A 12,357-nucleotide genomic window follows, 5' to 3' on the forward strand; every position below is an offset into this window, starting at 1 on the left:
GGGTGTTCCTGCCACTCCGTGCAGTCCCCAGCTGATGCCTGATAGGGGTTGGAGGACAACTATACCAGTTTCCTCGCTCCTTGGGTGAGCTCATTCCAAGGCTGTTCTCTAAGCACAGAGCAACCTTGGTTGGCTTTGCTCCTTCCCGTGTCATGTCCTCACCTCCCTCCCCATGCTCCCTCAGATAACCTCCCAAATAAACCACTTACGTTTCAATCCTTACCTCAAAGTTTATTGGGGGAAACCAACTCTAGACATATGGTGAGGAAGACGTGTGGGCATTTTTAGCTAAAACTCCAGGTTCTAAGGATTCTGGACCATATGTTTTGTTTATATCCTATTTTTCACAACCTCTTTTTATTAAGAAATCAGCCTCTTAAGATGAAAACAGGCAAGAATTGGTTTAGTTTTTATCTATCAAGAGTAATTTCGTTACTTTACTTGAAGAAAAAGCTTGCCTTCAGGGAGAAGGTATGTGGAGTGGGATAGTGTAACCAATCTGCTTTGTTTTTGGCTCTGGATGAGTCCTGTGGGAATGAAGGAAATGAAGGAAACATGGCCTCTCTGTCCCTCCGAAGGCTGCCTCCAGTGGGAGATTGAAGATGTAAGAATATAAGGAAGCAAGTAAGGCTAGCATGCAAATGTGTCACATGGAGCTCATTAGTATGAGAGAGAGTGTGCTCATGCAATGGCGGGCTCTCCATGGCCAGGGTGAGGGGCAGAAGCTTCTTGGACTGGAAAGATGGAAAGTGGAGAGAGAAGAGCCCAACACTAGGGTCACAAGGTCTGTGACAAGACCACATGTTCTTGCATCAACTTCAACTATTTGATCACAGGAACTTCAGTCACAAAAAACTCCCTCTGGTTCCTTGGGCATTGCATATTAACTTACTCTCGACTTTTCCAGCTTAGCTGAACATGCATTTCATGTCACCGCAGGGACACTGCTATCTTCATTGATTTGTTATGACGTGGTGCTCAGGTCCCTGGGATATGCTAACATCTTGGGTCTGCTTCAGCATCTCAGGTTAAAATAAGGATGATATTCTCTACACAGGCACCTCCATACTTTCTCCTGGTGGTGTTACTCTCTGCCCACTCTCTCTGTTCCTCGCAGAGGTTCACTCACCTATTCTTTGTTGAAGCGCTCTTGGGCCCTTATCCTCCAGACCATTTTCAAGAAGGTTCTTGCTCCCCAAGAACAATTCCTTGTGTGTGGTCCAGTCTTCGTTTCCTCAAGACCCTTTGCCTGAGGGGTGATGCTTACCAGGAGGCTCCTTGATGCCTCATGACAACATATCCCTGATGCACACAAACACTCAATGTTCCTGGTTGCAGAGAAGCTTGAGCTAGTAGCCTGCACAGAGCTGAGCCTTTCTCCTGGCACCTCTGTTATTCTAGAACTATGAAAAGCTACTCCAGTTAAAATCAGTTTAGTTTGGAATGAGACCGATTGCACTGTGGCCCCTCAAGATCTTCTGAGACCTCTCTACTTTTTCTATAGTTTCTAAGCCTCAGACACTGACCTTCCAGTTTTCTTAAAGGGCAAACTAACAAACTGAATTGTCTGCCAGAAAAATTATATCATCTTTATCTTGCTTTAAACTAGATGCCTGACCTGGATTGAACCAGTCCCGGGTATGCCTCTTGGCTTCCTCTGGGACCGCACTGATTCTTAATGTGAGGTCTCCCTAGGAAATCGTGTCAATGTTCCTCTGTGGGGTTTGTGGACTTTAAAAGCTGGCTTTGTATTAAGTGGTCTGACTTGGTGTCTGAGCTGAGAGTGACTCAAGTAGGTTTTAGGGATAAGGTGGGACTAGCAGGGGGTTGTGTGTTTCTGTTGTGTGAGTCATTCTATCCTGGGCCCAGATTCACTTGAAAGATCCAGAACTCGATATGCCATCATGGATGAGGAGGTAGACTGCCTTCCTCCTCTTCTTCCCACCTTTTTGGCATTCAGGTCACTCTTCCTTTCTATCTCTCTCGAGTCCCACTTTAGATCCCTTAATAATAGTAGCTATTACTCAGGATAATTAATGCTTAATAATTAAAACCACATCTCAATGGTTTGATGCACAAGAAGTGAGTATCTCATTCCTATGAGGTCTCATGAGCACTGTGTAGCTCTCCTGAGCAGCTCTTCACCCAGGGGGCCACTCACAGACTCAGTCTCCATCTCTTGGTGACTCTGCTCTCTTGGATCATTTGCTTCTGAGAGAAAGAGCCTGAGGGATTATATGGTGTATTGATTTTTTAAGGCTTCCATAGAAAATTGCTGCAAACTAGGGTTTGATGACAACAGATGTTTATCATTTCACGGTTCTGGAGGCCAGAGCCCAAAGTCAAGCTATTGAGAGGGTTGGTTCCTTCAGGGGACACTGAGGGAGAATCTGTTTCATGCCTCTCTCCTAGTGTCTTGTGCTTCCTTGATTTTCCTTGTCTTGTAGACACACAGCTTCAGTCTCTGCCTTCACTTGGACCTCTTCTATATGTATCTCTCCCTCTCTCTCTTTGTTTCCTTTTAAAAAAGACACCTGTCATTTGATTTAGGGCCTCCTCTAAACCCAAGATTAGCTCATCTTATGGTCCTTGACTTAATTACATCCATAACTCCCTCCTCACCTTTTTCCCAAATAAGTTCACCTTCACAGGTTCTAGGGCTAGGACTTGGATATATCTTTTGGAGGACCACTACTCAACCTAGCATACGCAGTTTGTTTTATTGTCAGTCCTAGAGGGGTACACAAATCTACCTACATTCCACTGGCCAGAGCTAATCACGCAGCACAGCCATAGTTGTGGGGGAGGCTGGGAAAATAGTCTTCTAGTGTATCCAGAGAGAAGAAATGGAGGAGGGAGGCACCTGACCAGTTTCTGGCACCAGCAAACACTCAGGGGGTATTTACTCTGTGTCAGATGTCCTGCTAAGGACTTTGTAATGATAATTTCATTTTAATCATTTTTTATCCTCACAAGAAACTTTTACAGTAGATAGGTAGATACTCTCAGTTATCCAATTTCCAGATCAGTAAACAGAGGCAGAGAGCCCTTTGAATGATTTCCCAAGGTTATTTGTGGATGGTGGAAGCACTATTTTTGTCTAAGCAGACTGTTTTCAAAGCCTGTCCCTTTGGCCCCTGCATGACATGGCTCCTAACTGCACTGACCCCTGGCTATTTGTCCCTGTGAAACACAGTTGTTACCCTTCCTTGCATGTCCTCAAGCCTGTACTCTGATCTTCTTTTACTCATTGCTGGGGACCGACCTAGCTGGAGCCAAGTGCTTTTTGGGTGTTGCCTTTCCTAGGAAATGCTCATCTCTTCTCCCTGGGAGGTCTCTCAGCCTTCTTTCCCTCACAGTGACTTGTTCAAGGACATTTCAATGGACACCAATATAGCAGCCAAAGTAGTTACCTGCCAGCCCAGTAACAGGATGGAACCTACTGGCAGGAAGGACAATGCAGATGTCCCAGATTGACTGAGGTAAATGCTGACAAGTTCATCTGCCAGAGAAGAGGAACTGGCAAGTAGAGCCTCAAGAGAGGCTTGCAAGCACAATTATTGACTTTTGAGCTAGAGGATACTGTCCATTTATATCTGTTTTGGCCGCCTGCAGGACAGCATTTCGGTAGCTCTCACATAACCTACATGAAGCTGCAGAACATCAATTGGCTGCTTGTTTGAAGTGGATCCAAGCTACCTTGTCGGAATAGAGAACACAGCATATTTGTGAGCAGGAAGGCCTTGGATTCACGGCGTGTGGGGAGACAGACCTTCCTTCTCCCTGCTGCCCCTTCTGTCCTGGAAAATTTTCTGCTGGCTCGCAGAAGTCCAAAGAAGAAAAGATGCTAGTGTAATTTTGGAATTCATTACTGAATATTGATCCAGATCTGGCTTGTACACATAACAGAAAACAATATTTCTGTGAAGAAATAAAATCTAGGAGAGGAGTGAGGTTGGAGGAAGGGTAATAAGGAAGAAAGGAATCAGAGAAAGAGAGAGAGGCAGAAAGAGAAGAAAAAAGATACACATAAGCAGGAAGAAGATTTCCCTTTAGCTTGGTTTTGAGGTGAGAGAAAATGTTTCTTACCGTGTCCTTGGCAAGTGCATAGTCAGGGTACATCCATGCCCACTAAAAGTTCTGTGAGTTCTCTGTCAGTGTCTGCAGATGCACTAGGCTTCATTACAGAAGCTGGAGACCTGAGACCAATCCATGGATGTGGGGTATACCTGAAGTCATGAGCTGACGGCAGTTCACCTTGTACCTGCTATGTAAGAGGCATTGTACCAACTCCTTGGGACGCAGAGTGAATGATGTGATTAGTTCTCACAGTTTGCAGTGGTTAGGCACACTGCTAAGGCATGACCATCTGTCTTCAAGGAGCTTGCTTTTTAATGGAGGTGATAGACATACTTACAAAAAAGATAAAATGTCAAATTCTTTGGCAGATAGATGAAGAATGGAAAGGAGTGAGATCAATTTCAACAAGAGAAAACTTCCTGGAGAAGTGTGTCTTGAAAAAAGCATAGAGCTTAGACATGTGGGGATAGAAAAAGGGACATTCTTGGAGGGCCAGACATAGAGGCAAGAAAATACTTGTTTGGGAGAATAATAGCTATCACAATTTGGGGAAAGTGCAGGGAGATTTGGATGGTGGGGTGGAACCAAAGCCTGGAGAGGTAGTTTAAGGCAAGGCCAGATTACAGATGGCCCCTGTGGCAGAGATGGCTTGTAGTCCACCAGCCAGTCTTCTCCTTATTTTGGAGACCCAGCCATTTTACACGTCCCAGCCTTCCTCACCCTTATATGTGACTATGTGACATGTGAATCCCAACCAAGGGAACAGGGGCAGAAGCATCTGCAAGAAAAGAAGAGTGGACACCATGGGTGGGTAAAGGGTAAGTCTGTGCAACTGCACCCCCACTTCTTACCATGCCAGTTGTCACCACCACCACCACTATCAACACTACCACCACTGTTACAATCACTACCATCAGTATCACCACCATCAACACCAACACCAATGCCACCTCTACTATCACCATTACTACCATCAATACTATCAATACTACCACCACCACCACCATTACTATTACCACCACTATCACTACCACCACCATCAACACAACCACCACCGTTACATTACCACCATCAATACCAGCACCATCAATACCACCACCAATACCACCTCTACTATCACCATTAGCACCATCAACACCATCACTACCACAACCACTACCACCATCACCACCACCATCACCATCATCACTACCATTACCATCATCACAACCATCACTGTTAATGTCATAACCACCACCACCACCAATCACCACTACCATCTCCACCACTATCACCACCATCACCATCACTATCACCACCACCACCACTATGGCAGATCCACCATTACATCACTATCATCATGATGCCTCTACTACTGCCATTACCACTGACAGGATTATCAAGTGCACATGCTATACCAGGTGTTGTTCTGAGTATTCTCACATCTTATCTATCTCATTTAACCTTGACATTGACCCTGTGAGGTGGGCATTATGATGAGTCCATTTTGAAGATATCTTTAAAACCACTAGTTGTGTTCTAGATTTCAGAAATTTTAGCCCACCTATGCTTTTGAACTTTTTTGAAATTAATTTTTTTTAAATTTATTTTTTATTTTCAGCATAACAGTATTCATTATTTTTGTACCACACCCACTGGGTGTGGTGCAGAAATTAATTCTTGAATCATAGTATTCAGGTCATGGCTTAGGTTTTGTTTTCATTTCATTTTCATTTATTTTTTAATTTCTTTTCAGTGTTCCAGAATTCATTGTTTATGCACCACACACAGTGCTCCATGCAATACGTGCCCTCCATAATACCCACCAGCAGGCTCACCCAACCTCCTACCCTCTCCCCTCCAAAACCCTCAGTTTGTTTCTCAGAGACCAGGCTTTGTTTTCTTAATCATGTTCACCATGAGTCTTGTAGTCTTTTAGTTAATTAAATACTAGACCATGGTTTTCAAATAAAAGCACATTTAGCTGCAGATGGAAGAGTTTCTAGCAAAGTGCTGAAGCATACAAATGTTTAGTGTTGTATAACTCCTTAAAACTTAGTCAGCAACAGCCATTGCTTTGATAACTGTCCTTCACTCTTATGTCTCTCGCTGTTGATGAAATTATATAGGATAAATAAAATTAGGTGTTTAGAAAGTTAACCTATGGTGGAACAGAAAAGTGAAGATGGTTTTTGAAACAAAATGTTCTGATGTGAGTGCCGAATTCCTCTGTAACCTCCATTAATTCCTTCTACCTCTCTACAGCTACCATCATTTTTTTACTTCACTCTTCATTCATGCCTTGACCATTGTCTCTAATGTCTCTACTTTACTTTCTTTTTAGTCTCTTCCTGGATCAGCCATTTCTCAGGCTACACATTCCCTCCCCCTCTTCATGTGCTGCCTGTAGATTTTAGTTAAATTTAACCTTTAAAAATGTTGTATAGTTCTACAGTTCTTATTAAAAAAAAAAACAGCAATGCTCTGCCTTACCCTTCCCATCTCTATGTCCTATTTCCCAAAGGAAATTTTTTCAACTTCTTCAGATGTTTCTTTGAGCATTTACCTCCATATTTCTAAAACAAGCTTACACAGCTCTTACAATTTCAGTTTCAGATATTCTGTGTGAACTTCCTAAATCAAACACAAGTATTTACCTCCCTCTCAATCTTTTTCTTCTATTCTCTCAATATAATTATATTTTAATTGGGTTTGGCATTTTCATTATTATGTTAATAATATAATATATATAAGTTATATATTATAACAATATACTATATAACATATAATATAGTTATATATTATATATAATATAAGATATATTAAGTTACCATAATATTTAGCTGAATAATTTAATGTACCATCCATTGTATTTTCTTTCCTGAGTTCATAATTGTCTATCTTTTTCTGCTTATGTTTTATGTACTTACCACTACTGTAATCCCAAAATTTCCACCCAAAGTATATATGTCCCCAGTCCATTTAAATACCTCAAGTAATCTGTAGCTTCCTTCATTCTTGACATATTTCTCAATCCTCTTGCTTCATTAGGATGGCAGCACAACTTTCACCCTAGAGTGTCCATCTATCCCTCAGGAAGTCACTTAATATGTCTCCTAAGTTAAAGTTACAAACTTTTGGGTCTTATATGGTCCTCTTTCTTGGTTAACTCCTTCAGGTTGATGGGACATATCTTTGGATTCCTACTAAGGAAGAATACCTGGAAGGCATATTTTTTTAAGATTGTATATTAAAAAAAATTTACTGTGTTATGTTAGTCACCATACGATACATCATTAGTTTTTAATGTGGTGTGCCAAGATTCATTGTTTACATATAACAACCAGTGCTCCATGCAATACATGTCTTCTTTAATATCCATCATCAGGCAACCACCACTCCCCCCAAAAACCCTAGTTTGTTTCTCAGAGACCACAGTCTCTCATGGTTTGTCTTTCCTCGATTTTCCCCCTTCACTTTTCCCTTTCTTCTCCTAAAGTCCTCCATGCCATTCCTTATGTTCCACAAGTAAATGAAACCGTATAATAATTGACTTTCTCTGCTTGACTTTTTTCAGTCAGTATAATCTCCTCCAGAGCCATCCATGCTGATGCGAAAGTTGGGTATCCATCCTTTCTTTCTTTTTTTTTTTTGACCTACTATAGTTAAGATTTTTATTAAGGTATAGTACATATTACATATCATAGAATTCACACATTATAAGCATACAATTTGATGATTTTTAGTAAGTTTACAAAATTGTGCAACCATCACCACAATCCAATTTTAGAACATTTCTGTCACCCTGGAAAGCAACCTCCTGCCCATTTGCAGTCAATTCCTGTTCCAACCGCAGTCCTAGGCAACCACTAACTTACTTACTGTCTGTACTTGGATGAGTAATATTCCATTATATATATGGATCATCTCTTATTTATCTATTCATCTGTTTAAGAGCATCTTGGGTTATTTTTGAAGATGTGTTTTTCTTAACTTTTACAATTGAGTGGCAGTTTGGCTAGGTATAAAAATCTAGGTTGTGAATAATTATTTTCAGCTTTCTTATATTTCTCATTATATTCCAATTTCTTATATTTTCAGATTTCTTATAAATGCATTTTCCCCAGCTTTTTTAATACATAATTTACAGATAATAAAATTTATTCTTGAAAAGTATATATTTTTTAATTTTGGTAATTATATATAATTATGTAACCACAGCTACAATCAAGATATAGAATAGTTCTCACTCTAAAGATTACCCCTCTACAGTCAGTCCTCAGGAAACTACTGCTCAGTTTTGTGTCACAATAGTTTTGTCTTTTCCAAAATTTCATATGAATGGAATCATACAGTTTATAGACTTTCGTATTTATCCTTTTTCACTTAGCATGATATTTTCAGAACTACTATAGTATATTGTTTTTGTATTAATTCGTTATTCCTTTTTTATGGCTGAAAAGTATCCCACAATATATATGTACTGCAATTTGTCCCTCCACCAGTTGATGGACATTTTGTTTGTATCAGTTTTAGGATTTTATTAATCATTCTGCAACAAACATTTGCATACAAGTCTTTGTGTGCACATATGTTTCTATTTCATTTCTTTCTCTGTGAGTGGGTGAGATTTCTGGGTCATAAGGTAGGTTTGTGTTTAGTTTGCTAAGAAATGGCTGAACTGTTTTCCAAAGTGGCTGTGCTATTTACATTCCCACCAGCAATGTATGGGAATTTGGCTAATCTCACATCTTTGTCAACACTTGGTATTGTTTCTTAAGGTTTTTTAAAGATGTTTTTCATCATGTTACTGTCTGTACTGTTTCTGAAGAGAAGTCACATATGATTTTGATTTTCAATCTTTTATCTGTGCCCTGGTATTTTTTGTTATGTATTAAGCTTTTAAAAAAATTTATTTATGTATTTTTTTCAGTGTAACAGTATTCATTGTTTTTGCACCACACCCACTGCTCTATGCAATCCATGCCCTCTCCCATACCCACCACCTGGTTCCACCAACCTTTCACCCACCGCCCCTTCAAAACCCTCAGATTGTTTTTCAGAGTCCATAGTCTCTCATGGTTCACCTCCCCTTCCAATTTCCCCCAACTCCCTTCTCCTCTCCATCTCCCCTTGTCCTCCCTGCTATTTGTTATGCTCCACAAATAAGTGAAACCATATCATAATTGACTCTCTCTGCTTGACTTATTTCACTCAGCATAATCTCTTCCAGTCCCGTCCACTTTGCTACAAAAGTTGGGAATTCATCCTTTCTGATGGAGGCATAATACTCCATAGTGTATATGGACCACATCTTCCTTATCCATTCATCTGTTGAAGGGCATCTTGGTTCTTTTTACAGTTTGGCGACCTTGGCCATTGCTGCTATAAACATTGGGGTACAGATGGCCCTTCTTTTCACGACATCTGTATCTTTGGGGTAAATACCCAGTAGTGCAATTGTATTAAGCTTTTATTTTTATTCCAGTATAGTTAACATTCAGTGTTGTATTAATTTCAGGTGCACATGATAGTGGTTCAACTCTGCCATACAATACCTGGTGCACATCACAATAACTGCGGTCCTTAATCCCCATCACCTCTTTCACCCATCCCCTACCCAACCTCCCCTCTGTTGACCATCAGTTTGTTCTCTGTAGTTAAGAGTCTCTTTCCTGTTTCTTTTTCTCTCTCTCTGTCTCTTTTTACCTTTGCTCACTTGTTTTGTTTATTATATTCCATATATGAGTGAAATCATAGCATCTGTCTTTCTCTGATGGACTTATTTTGCTTAGAATAACACTCTCTAGATCCCTCCTTGTTGTTGAAATTGGCAAGATTTGCTCTGGAAACTTTAAGGTCCTTCTCTGTATCCCAGTTTTCTGAAAATTTACAGTGATGTGCTTTGAGATACGTGTCTTTCATCCTTCTTCTTCCTTTTTTTTTTTTTTTTTTTGGATTTCTTTTCAGCATAACAGTATTCATTGTTTTTTCATCCTTCTGTACCAGTTGTTTAAAGCAGACTTTCCAACTGGAGCCTCATGTCCTTTAGCTCCTGGAAATTTTCCTAAATTATTTTTTTAAATAATTTATTCCCTTCTGTTCCTCTCTGAACACATTTTTTAAAAGCCTCTATTGTGTGAGAATTGGCTTTCTAGAACAAGTCCTTCCATTTCATTTACTTTTCTTTCATACTTTCAATTTCTCTATCATTTTGTCTTACTAGCTAAAAGATTTTTTCAATTTTGTCTTTCAGTATTTCTATTGTGCTCTCCATTTTGATATCATATTTTTAGTTTCCAAGAGTTATTTATTTGTTGTTTGAATATAATTATTTTATAATCACACTCTATTGTTGATTTATTAAAACAGCATCTACCCATATCTATCAGGATATTAATTGCAGCTTCTCCCCCCAGAGATAGATTATTATCCTTGCGTCATCCTTATTTCCTTTTTGCTCTTTATTTTGGAATTTGTCTTTTCTTTTCCTGCTAGATCATGATTCTCAACAGGGTATGTGTGGGCATTGGAGGAAGAGGAGGGGCAGGAGAGGAGGAAGAAGAGAAGGGAATGAGGAAGAGGAGGAGGATTTTATTCTCAGGCATATTTGGCAATATCTAGAGATACTTTCAGTTGTTACAGCTGGAGTGGGTGCTACCCCTCTAATGAGTAGAGGTCAGGGATGTTGCTAAACATTTTACAGGATGACCACCCCCCCATCCTGAGGCAAAGAATTATTCAGCCCCAAATGTTAATGGTGCAGAGGTTGAGAGCTGCTGAATGCTTTTTTTAAATTTATTTTTTATTTTCAGCATAATGATATTCATTATTTTTGCACCACACCCAGTGCTCCATGCAATCCATGCCCTCTCTAATACCCACCACCTGGTACCCCGACCTCCCACACCCCACCCCTTCAAAACCCTCAGATTGTTTTTCAGAGTCCATAGTCTCTCATGGTTCACCTCCCCTTCCAATTTCCCCCAACTCTCTTCTCCTCTCTATCTCCCCATGTCCTTCATGCTATTTGTTATGTTCCACAAATAAGTGAAACCATATGATAATTGATTCTGCTGAATGCTTTTGTCAAATGTCTGGTGGTCCTTGGCTGTCAGTTCATATTTAAAGTCCAACACAGTACAAACTATTTATTGGCAGAGCTTGTTGACTGACGGATCCCGCATAGAGAAATGTGGCTGGGTATTTTCATTGTTGTCTAGGTCATTGGCAGAGCTGAAGAGAAATCCTTAACTCTCCCAAGTATGAATGTGTAGGAGGCAGAGGAAGAATAGCAACCCAGCTGAGGAGGGAGAGAGTCCCAGGGTCTCAGGACTGAGTGTGTGAACTTATTTAATTCTTGTGTTTCTATCTATTCCCTGACCTCAGCTCTGTATACCTTGCCTCTGTCTCAGTCTCTCCAGAGAATGAACATCGATCTTTTGCTGGGTCAAGGAAGATAACTTAGGACATAACACCTTTACATGGACTTTCAATCCATGTTTTGCTTTTGCTGATAACTGGATCCCCCATTGCTTCCCTGAGCTCTAACCTCAGCCCAGCCTCCCTGGGGTTCATCTGCTCTTTCAGAGTTGCCTCTGCTGCTTTTCCACAGCAGCTGTCATGCACCCTGGGAGTACTTCCTAAACACCCACCTCACTGCCAGCAGTTCCCTAAATTCTTGGTGGCTCATCCCACCTCCTGCCTGACTTCCCAGACTGAAGCCATTCCAATGTAAACCCCTGACTCCATTCCCCTTAAGGACATTTCTAAGCTGCACCATATCTCTCACTCCTCTTTATGAAGAAATATCTATTTCCTTGAAAAGGCACACCATCAACCCTGTATGGGATTAACTCCTCTGGTCTCTTAGGAAAGGTGCCCCCACATTTTCACTTTTTTCTTGAATCCTTAGTTTCTCTCTCATAGTCTTCCTTTTCCCTGAGATGACACAGTTAGGTTTAAAAATGACCCTGGTGTTTCCTAAGATTTCTATCCTTCCCTTAATGACCAAATTTCTTTTTACAAGTTGTCTGCACTACTTAAAAACACTTAGCCAACTGGTATGTGCTGACTGGCCCTTACTTCTGTCCCTCCACATCACTGGGGATAGTTTTGCCTTGCACCTTCTGAGATAACCCCATGTTTCTCCTCCCTCTTGTCACTGATGCTTCTCCTTCTTTTTGCTGATTTCTTCTGTCTCCTCTACTGAGTCTTCCTCTTGCACTAGTACTAACCAAATACCTACACTAATGCTCAGAGCAACCTCAGGATAAACTTATTTATACCCATGGCTTC

Source organism: Mustela erminea, chromosome 1, assembly GCF_009829155.1.
Source record: "Mustela erminea isolate mMusErm1 chromosome 1, mMusErm1.Pri, whole genome shotgun sequence".
NCBI classification, from domain to species: Eukaryota; Metazoa; Chordata; class Mammalia; order Carnivora; family Mustelidae; genus Mustela; species Mustela erminea.